This window comes from Cydia strobilella, chromosome 7 (genome assembly GCF_947568885.1).
Source record: "Cydia strobilella chromosome 7, ilCydStro3.1, whole genome shotgun sequence".
Classification (NCBI taxonomy): Eukaryota; Metazoa; Arthropoda; class Insecta; order Lepidoptera; family Tortricidae; genus Cydia; species Cydia strobilella.
The window spans coordinates 2,342,430-2,352,386 of NC_086047.1; the positions used below are offsets into that span (position 1 = coordinate 2,342,430).

Genomic DNA, 9,957 nt, shown 5'->3' on the forward strand with positions numbered 1-9,957 from the left:
TACTTCTTTTTGTCTTTTACACAATAAAAATAAAGTTGGTGTAATAAAGCTAACGAGGAAACGTGCGCAAGTACAAATTTAATAAATAAATTTGCAAATAATTTTGATCGAACGTAAACAGTGGCGTGTTTCTGAACGTGATCAGAGACTAAGTTCAGTGTTGCCAGAGTAAAAAGCGTAATTATAGTTTGTCAAAGGACTGTCTCATTTCAATTATAGACAGAGAGAATCATACTATCTTTGTCTCACACTAATACTAGCACCCAAAAGAAAAGGATGAGTATAGCTTTTTTGTTCTTATTTACTGCCAATTTGGTTTGACCAACTATAATTACTTTTAGACACGGTATTACAACAAATAACAAAATCAGCGCAAAAAATGCTGATCTATCGAGAAGAAGGGAAAAAAAACAAGGAATCGTCTGTCGGCCGGTCCACCGTGTAATAAAATTCTACAATCAGTCAGCACTGAGCTCGAGACATCCATATTCTCTTCGCGGCTGGGAAATATTACTATCCATGTGTACGCACCACAATGGGTCAAAACTATCCCATGTGTACGCACCACCATGGGCATACCCAAACCGAAAAAAAGTCGAGTTGAATAAATAAATAATTCAACATTAAGTACGACAACTCTTATTCTCATTCTAAAGTCCAAACACGTGAACCGCAGCCGATAGATTTTTTAAGCACCTCCACCAAAACATGTAGCGGAGTTTTACTCCAAGGGGGATGTAATGATAACCTCGCTACATGGATCTCTACGAATACAAAGCACAGTATAAAATAGCTATTGCACTGACCAGGAATCAACACTCGATGGGCGCACAATTCCATCTACTCTCAATCTCATATCTCTTATTCTCTTGTTATGAATGTAACCTCAACACTCTCAGGGAGATTAGAAGGGCCCCAAGTCCCGTGGCTTGTATCAGTGGATGCACGGCACAACTGAATCTCGACAAGAGAACTCATCGTGCATCCCGCATTTCATAGGTATACTCTTCTCAACCTCATGCGATGAGTACTGAGGTGGGAACCATGTGGTCCCCGACGAGCCTCCACAACAACCCCTACAGCTCATCCATCAGCCTCCATAAGAAACCTCCAGTAACTCAAACCGATAACCTCCAGCCACCTCACTTGTTACATTCAAACTCGAGCTACACACAAAGAATAACAATTCTTTAACTCAGCTCTATCTCAAGCATATCTCAAGTCTCTCTCGTTAATTCAAGGTCACTGCAATATCTATATATCACAAAATATAGATATGTTTCGCTTACCAAGAGTCTCCTGTACCTGAATGCACTCACGACACCACGTGTTACGTACCAGCATTCAGACGACCTTTCTCAACTTGTCTCCACTCGCTCCCGCCATCTTGCTCTGCTCGTCACCTATAACACTGGCCGACCTCGATCGCCAGTGTTACCAGTGAAAAGTACGCTAAAAGTGACAGATAGGATACATACCACAATAACAGACTTCGCGATCTCCGCGACACCTTGTGTTGGTGCGGTGAAACACAGAAATTTACGCAACGCTCAAGATTCTATTTTTCGAACCACTCGCTATGCTCTTAGTTCAATTTTGGAATCTTTCGCTTGTTCGAGTATCAATATTAGCACGAGTCTAAGAACAAATTAAATTATTTTCTATTAAAATATTTTAATTTGTGGTTTTTCAAGTAGACACACTACTATTTAAACTATAAACTGAAATAAATGTCATATACGAAGGAAAAAATTACCAAAGCCTCCAGTGTCCAGAGCTGGACACGAACCAGCGTACCCCGTTTACCGGACAGGTGCCTGAACCGCTCGGCTATCCGGTCACGGTGGCATGGGTCGAAATTTCCAAGTATATGACAATTCCCGAAATCTTGTGGCGCCCCCTGTCGTCGTTTCCAGCTCTGGACACTGGAGGCTTTGGTCATTTTTTCCTTCGTATATGACATTTATTTCAGTTTATTAGCACGAGTGTTTAAGCAATAACTTTGCTTCCTTGTAAAACAAATAACTATTTCTTAAACAAATAAAGTGAAGAGTAAACAATTTACCTCGGCAACTTTAAAATTATATAATTATGTTCCTAAATCCTAACTACAAAACAGAATGCAGACTATTTTTTTTCTTTAAAGTTGCAACAAAACTGGTATGACAAAAAGTATGTTGCCTTTTTAACACATTCGCTGTGTTATGGAAATCATTTTGGCCTTATTTGACTCCACCGGTGCAGGAACTAGCGACCGGGTATATATCAAAACAATTTAGTTTTATCACCCGTGGAGTATAAAAGTTACACTTACCCCTATGTATTTGTCGTCAATATGGCGAATCACGCGCCAAATCATAAATTATTGTCAGTCAAGCCAGCCTCGGGCCAGTCGCGTAAGTGCTTCGTCTAACCCCAAACTAGAATATATGCAGCAATAGTGAGGCGGGTCCTCCCATGGGCGCCGCGATCGCAGAACTTGCCTCATAAATCCACGCCTTACATGATGCTCGTTTGCATAATACAAGACTTAGTCGGCTTTGTTCTTCAAGTTTGATAGGGCAATATGCTTATGTTATACTTTGGCCTGCGGAGGAAACTAATAGATTCCTCGGCTAAACTGGTATTTTTGAATTTTTTTGAGTCAAATTTAGGTCATTTATTGGTCAAAAAATTACAAAATTTTTACGTCATATATTAACTATAAATTAATATTATAGATAGGTACATTGTTAATAAAAATAATGTCATTATAAAATATAAGTAATTGTTGTCATTAATGTTTGCTACATTTTAGTTGAATTAAACTTAAACATACTTACGATTTTTTAAAAATTTGATATAATTACTAGTATTTATGGAGTTCGCAAACGTTGTCATGATTATACAAAATCTCGATTTCGTTATTACGTTTTTGAGGACACGACAAAAGTAAGATAAGATAAGATAGTTTATTATTCATGTAGGCATATTACAATGCGCTTATGAACGTCAAATAAATCTACGCTGGCCCTACACCTCTGCCCCGAGAACATTTAAAATGTGTATCAAATCAACTCAGAACATTCTCGTACGTAGTATGAATTCATTGACATTATATCATTCCATGGCCGGTGGGGCCGGAAGGTTCTGGAGTGGCGTCCGCGTATCGGAAGACGAAATGCCGGTAGGCCTCCAACGAGACGGAGCGACGACCTGGTGAAGGTCGCGGGAATTCGGTGGATGCGAGCAGCACAGGATCGGTCGGAGTGGCGAGCCTTGGGGGAGGCCTATGTCCAGCAGTGGACGTCTATCGGCTGACATGATGATGTTGATGATATCATTCCAGTTCATAGAGCAATTTTTTTATATATTTTTACTAAAATATAATTCACTGGAAAAGCTTTGGAATACTGTTATATAATTTTTCTCGAAGACGCTGTTTGACTTCAAGAGTCGTAGGTGGACTTAAACCCGCGATAAATAAAAGGTATTTTAAAAACAGTCCGTGCGCTAGAAGCCATACTTTTGTATAACACATTGTGAGCTTAAATTCGCTGGAAGCCATACTTTTATATAACACATTGTGTATTCAAAAAAACTTTTAAGTGTCGTGGTCGTGAACGTGTCCAAAATTTCCATAATAAATACACAAGAAACCATTGTGCCACTGCCCACATTTTCAGCCTATTTTTGTTTAATTAAGTAAATCTAAATCTAAATTGGTGTTGGTTGAATCCAAAGTTGAAACGGATGTTTTTTGGTAGATTCTTGCATTCCGAAACTACTGAATTTATAATTGCGTAACTATATAAGTTCCAACTAATATTATATCTAGGTATTATATACACGTCCTCTTAGCCTAGTCGATAGTGACCGTGCATATGAAGCAGGTCCCGGGTTCGAATGCTGGTAAGGGCATTTATTTGGGTTATGAGCAGGTCTTTTAAAAACCAAAGCATATTCAGAGCACAGCGTTGTACGCCGCACAGCGGCATTGTATTTATATCGGAGCATCGTTAAGAATGGCGTAAGCGCCATCGACAATAAGGTCCCTTTTTATAGAAAATACCACATTTAAGGATCTAAGCTCCTAGATATTTGTATTATAGTCGCTTGAGATAAAAAAAGTCGGGCTGGTTAAACTCCAACATTCCTGACACACAGACCCTTGTCACCCGCATTCTCCATAAACATGACACTTAAACGCATTGGGGAAGTAGCATTTGTTATGGAGCTAAATTATTGTCTTGATATTGGTTAAATACTATTATACTCCACTGGACTGCGGATCTTTATAGTTATAGCCGACCAATTTCGAAGAAGGAAGTTCCCAATTGTTTTGGGATCTCTCTTTTTTTAGGATTCCGTACCCAAAGGGTAAAAACGGGACCCTATTACTAAGACTCCGCTGTCTGTCTGTCTGTTTGTCTGTCTGTCTGTCCGTCTGTCCGTCCGTCTGTCCATCTATCACCAGGTTGTATCTCATGAACCGTGATAGCTGACAGCTGAAATTTTCACAGATGATGTATTTCTGTTGCCGCTATAACAACAAATACTAAAAACAGAATAAAATTAATATTTAAGTGGGGCTCACATACAATAAACGTGATTTTTTTGCGTAATGGTACGGAACCCTTCGTGCGCGAGTCGGATTCGCACTTGGCCAGTTTTTAGTTTTCGTTTGGCGTTTGCCGATACAACGATTATCATCTTGTCTAGGCCCCCAAGTCAGGATTTAATTGGATTCTGTAGAAATCGAGGGAGCTCTTTAGATATAAGGTGCAGCACAAAATGTGGGCATACAGGTTTTTGAAGTCGGTCTTTTACAACATAACTTTCAGTTATATTGATTACAATTTTTTACCACTCACCACATCTTGAGACTAGTGATATGCTATTGAGATTTAAGATAATGATATTCTATGCCACCAAGCATAAAGATTAAAGTATTATGTGTGAAGGATTAAACCTGCATATTATGTGAGAAATAAATTCAAAGGTGTGTGCCTCCCACACCCTCCATCAAATAACCAAACATGTACAGGGTCGAATGCAGCCCGCGCCGTAGTAAATGTCAATGCATTGTTTCTAAAAATTGATATTACTGACATCAATCTATTTCTGTGTTTTTACAATTTGTTTCTACAATTGTCATGGATTTTTTATTATTGTTTGCCTGTCTCACAGCCCTCACATGGCACACACCTTGTATGTATGATGTATGTATGGCTGACGAAATATAATTTGCACCGATCTCTCGAACAACTTGAATGTGGAATCGAAACACAACTATTCAGTACTAATTACGACGATCCATCTATCGGGATCAAGGGTTTTTCAGAACGAATCTCGAAATTGGATTGAAGTAGTTTGCATGCTTGTTCGTGCGCAGTAAAACCTAGTTAAAAGGAACTTAGAAAACTAGAAAAGCTCCCGCTGACTGAATAAGAGTTTTTGGATTCACATTGGCGAAGTCAAAGGAATACTACTAATCAGTAGGTTGTATTCCTTTTTGACTTCACCAAAAGCAAATTCAACTTAATTTAATGATTGCTACAAGAGTCCCCGGTAAGCTCGGCCGAATTGCATCACTTTCCCATACAAACGTAGTTCCGCTCTCTTTTTAAAACTACGTGTTGGATTGTAATGAAACTTTGCACATACAATGACATGAGGTATATCTAGGTCTGTAATTAGTTTATAAAGCTCCAGTTTATAAAACAAACGAAATAGAGCAAAAACAAGTTTTGCATCAAAAATTTAAATTCGCTGTATTTTTTTTTACTATGGTGTCTGAAGCTACATAAACTAATTACAGACATAGATATACCTTATCATATTGTAAGTACAGTTTCAGAGCAACCTATATAGCCACTCGTTTTAAAATGAGAACGTAACTACGTCTGTATGGAGAACCGAGCTTGCCGGGGACCCTTAAATCTACGAAAGTTTCACATACCGTTGATTATAGTGTATTTTTTACTTACTATAGGGAAATTTCCTGTGACAACTATTTTATGCGTAACGGAGAACTACAGTCTGGTTTGCCGTCGACAAATTTCTGACCCTGCTATGACAATTGACAACCTTTACAATTTTAACGTATCTACTTAGTACTTATCTAGGTGGGACAAACATATTTTAGAAAAAGTTCACTTCTGTGGACTCTCGCGTTTTTTCGTACACATGATTAATGTCATTACCGGGTCTAAAGGTAAAATAATAACATTTAATCGCGTTAGACCCGGTAATGACATTAATTGGCGCATTTTATATGAAAAGGGACTTTATTGTCGATGGCGCTTACGCCGCACAGCTTCGCGCGGCATTGTATTTATATCGGAGCATCGCGTAAGCGCCATCGATAATAAGGTCCCTTTTTATAGAAAATACCACAATTATGAATACAATAAAAGCTAACTAATGGCTCAGGTAAACAGTACTTAATGTACTTATATATCCCGTTTTTCTTATTTAAGTCTCAAGTACTGATAAATTGTATTCCGCCTGTAAGGGTACAGCGTTATTATTGCGGTGTCTACAGGAAAATCCGGACGAGTTAAGTATTTTATTATAAAATGTGTAGGTATGCGTGATAATAGACATGAAGAAGTTGGTGGTATATGATTTCATTTGCCCAGGTTTCACACTACTCCCATTAGTTTCATACAAAAACAGAGATATTGTGAATAAATCCCAGCGCTCTGACCATGATATATGCCAGAACAAATTGGATTTACGCCCTTACCATCAATCGTAGATTTATCCCCATAGACTACGCGGTATGAAGCATAGACGTAAAAAGTTTTTGCCAATTTCATTTTTGTTTCAAGCTTTTATCGCTGCAGCAACAGGCAACTAATACCAAAGATATTTTTTTTATGTGATGTGTGTGTGTGAGCCGCCTGATGGGAAGCAATCATCGTCGCCCATGGACATAAGCAACATCACAGGAGCCACTTAAGCATTGCCGATCCTTGAGAACCCTAAATACCCGCTTCTTGAAGAATCCCATGTCGTAGCACAAAGGAAATACCTCAGGAGGCAACCCATTCCACATTCTGCACGTTCTGGGAAGAAACGAGCGTGATGCCCGCTTATTATAGATATATGTTAACTCCGCATAAATATTCTCTTTGCTAATACTCATCGAGATAATTCATACAAACCGAAACACAATTATTATTGCGTTGGTTTATCACAGAGTTCCAATGGTCACCTCCTGTGTCCATCATCAGATTGGCTCGATGGTACCGTAATGTTGCATTGTCATCCAACTTACATAATCATGCAAGTGAAGTTGCGACTTTCATAATACGCTCCATCTAGCGTGCAAGTGATCTCAATCGGTACAGAACTGTTATTGCACGTATGAACGATGAGGTGTCATGAATAAAATATTCCAACACGTGACGCGTCCCGATCAAGATTTCGGCGCGTCTTGTCACTGATCTATGATTTACGGTCCTCACCAAAATATACGCATGCTTTTTAGGGTTCCGTAACCGACATGTCCGTCTGTATGAGTATCTGACTGTCACAGCCGTTTAAGTACCAATTTATACACCTTATTGCAATAATGGTTTACTTACCGCGGTCTCTATAAAAATACCATTTGCATTCATACTTCAACGCAAAAAAATGACTCATTCCTATTTTATTTTTGTTATTTAACCCCAATTAACCGAAACTGCACCCTCACTCTATATGGTAAGGTTTTAATTTATTTAACACGTAACTGAGTGTAGGCATTGTCTTTTGGGACATTATATATTTCAATAACGGCTGTGCTATTGCGTATATAAATCGTTCTTCCAGACATGAAATACAATAACTCACAGCAATTATTTGGGATCCATGAACATTTATCCTACTTTATTAACGCACTCGAACATTTATTAATGGATAGGTACTGATAATTCGTTTTCAGTAATGAGTTTTGCCACCGCACTGATTTAATGCATGTGGATTACAAAAATAGTGTATAAAACGCCTTTAAAATATTTAGATCAGTACGGTTTATACTCACTATTATTTTTAGTCGCTTTTGGCGACATGTCTCACGATAATATAAAATATGAAATATATCTCACGATAGTTTAAGTTCTATTATAAAACGCCTTATTAAAATAGTTTACTCAATTTCCCGGTAGATGTCGTTTTTTATTTCTACAACTAGCGAACAACCGGTTGTCTATAGTAGATTTTATAATAAATATAAATAATAATAATTAAATATTATAGGACATTCTTACACGGATTGCCTAAGTCCTACAGTAAGCTCAACAAGTCAGTAAGTAACGACAGCAACTCAACTTATCAAGGAAATTTATAGTGAAGAATTTACCTATAATATAGTTGCATTTGATATCCTAATGTTACCTTTTAGGTGTGTTTCGAGTGGTAACTGCAGCTGCATTACTGTGGCGGCATTACTGCTGCGTCGTGGATGCGGCCGCTGTAACTGTCAATTTCCTTCATGGAATGAATGACGTTCGCCGTCGCAATACTGCCACGAGTCGAAGGAATCCGTCCCTTATTTTTGACAGTAGCAGCGCGTTAAGGCCGCAGCGGTTATGCAAATGCCAACCGAACGACACCTTTACTCTGCTGCTGTGGCAATTGGAATGTAACTTTAGACGTGCTTTATTAAGTGCGTTTGAGGCAATTGTTTGATAAGTACAAGTTAAACATGAAAGTCTTACACGCCAGCAACCGCGAATTTTCCCAAAAGTTGCCATTCAGTCATAAATAAATAAATAAATATTATAGGACATTCTTACACAGATTGACTAAGTCCCACAGTAAGCTCAAGAAGGCTTGTGTTGTGGGTACTTAATAATATACAAATACATAAATACATAGAAAACACCCAAGACTCAGGAACAAATATCTGTGCTCATCACACAAATAAATGCCCTTACCGGGATTCGAACCCAGTACCATCGGCATCACAGGCAGGGTCACTTACCCACTATAGGCCAGACCGGTCGTCAACGATGCCACGCCACGAGTCATGCCACGATGCAACATCAAACGAGGACCAATTCGTCCACGGTAATTCTAAATTATTCTGATATCGGACGGAACATTTATTCGAGGAGTGGGTTGCGACCGGTGAATAATGAATCACGGACGCACACGTAAAAGGTCACTTTTTCATCCAATTCAAAATAAACCTATTTTTGTAGATGACGTGTCGCGCTGCGAAAGGTACGGTCCCTTTCGCAGCCTGTAGACTCGCTGAGAGTTCGCTGTATCAGCATCAATAATGCACCTAAAGTATCTGACCACCTAGAAAATTTTTCCAAATTGAGATCTATCTATACTACAGTTAGCGATCAAAATTATCTGTCACAATTTAATTGTTACATATCTTTTGGACCCGGGACCCTTAAACTACGACCAAAAGAGAGGTATGGGCACTGTGGATGTCATCTTGCTTTGTGTGGTAGGGCACAGGACAGCGGATGTCATTTCAGATCTAGAGCAGAGCCCTGGGGAAGTACCTCCACCTTACAGAACACCGCTGCCAAATAACAATAGACCCTACTCATAGTCTTACGTACAAACAACCACATAGTATTTGCAATGACGTTTAACTTGGACAGTCGCTAATGGGTCTGCTGGAACCAGTGCCCTAAATTATGAACTAACTTATTGGTTAGGTATTGCACGATGATGCCGTTCTTAGTACTTTCAAGTGGAAGTTTGTCGCGTCGATTCGTCTAACTGTCCATCAGCACGTCACACTTACGAGCGACGGCCGTCTGAAATGCGTATGGGTCTGTTGGACCCAGTAGCGACCGTTTACGGATGTATACATAACATTAACGTATATGTAACATTATAAGAAAACAGTTAGAAAACCGGCCAAGTGCGAGCCGGACTCGCGTTCCAAGGGTTTCGTACATTACACAATTTAGACAATGTATTTTTTATGTGAAATGTCTTTAAAAAACCCGTAGGGGTCGG

General features: G+C 39.0%; 1 long non-coding RNA gene across 1 annotated transcript in view; it reads right to left on the reverse strand.

The window, feature by feature from the left end:
• Nucleotides 1–9,545, reverse strand: part of LOC134742924 (uncharacterized) — a 204,070-nt gene extending 194,525 nt beyond the window's left edge. The window contains exon 1 of the long non-coding RNA XR_010127979.1: nucleotides 9,492–9,545. This is a non-coding gene — a long non-coding RNA (uncharacterized LOC134742924). The remainder of the gene's footprint in view (nucleotides 1–9,491) is intronic.
• Between the last annotated feature and the right edge of the window lie 412 nt (nucleotides 9,546–9,957).